At 42.5% G+C, this 365-nt stretch overlaps 2 non-coding genes across 2 annotated transcripts; one reads left to right on the forward strand and one right to left on the reverse strand.

Annotated features, from left to right (window-relative positions):
• Trnac-gca (transfer RNA cysteine (anticodon GCA)) lies at positions 1-72 on the reverse strand. Its single transcript has one exon. It is a non-coding gene; the product is annotated as a tRNA-Cys (tRNA).
• Positions 73-293: 221 nt separating this feature from the next.
• On the forward strand, positions 294-365 carry Trnac-gca (transfer RNA cysteine (anticodon GCA)). The gene has a single exon. It is a non-coding gene; the product is annotated as a tRNA-Cys (tRNA).

The raw sequence follows: 365 nt of genomic DNA on the forward strand, positions 1-365 counted from the left end.
AGGGGACACCCGGGTTTGAACCGGGGACCTCTCGATCTGCAGTCGAATGCTCTACCACTGAGCTATATCCCCGACACATAAGATAGTAATGTTTAAATACTCTTATTTCTTAAACGGTCTAAATTTAGTAGGACTTTTCTCTTATTTCAATGGATGTTGATTGATTGTCCAGAAAGAAAATGTGACGAAAACTATCGCCAGTCAATCAACAGCCATTGAAATGTGAGAAAGTTCGTACTAAATTTGGACTGTTTAGACAAAACTACTGTATAAAGACGAATATCTCATGTGCTGGGGATATAGCTCAGTGGTAGAGCATTCGACTGCAGATCGAGAGGTCCCCGGTTCAAACCCGGGTGTCCCCT

Source organism: Euprymna scolopes, chromosome 16, assembly GCF_053919585.1.
Source record: "Euprymna scolopes isolate OS-2025 chromosome 16, ASM5391958v1, whole genome shotgun sequence".
NCBI classification, from domain to species: Eukaryota; Metazoa; Mollusca; class Cephalopoda; order Sepiida; family Sepiolidae; genus Euprymna; species Euprymna scolopes.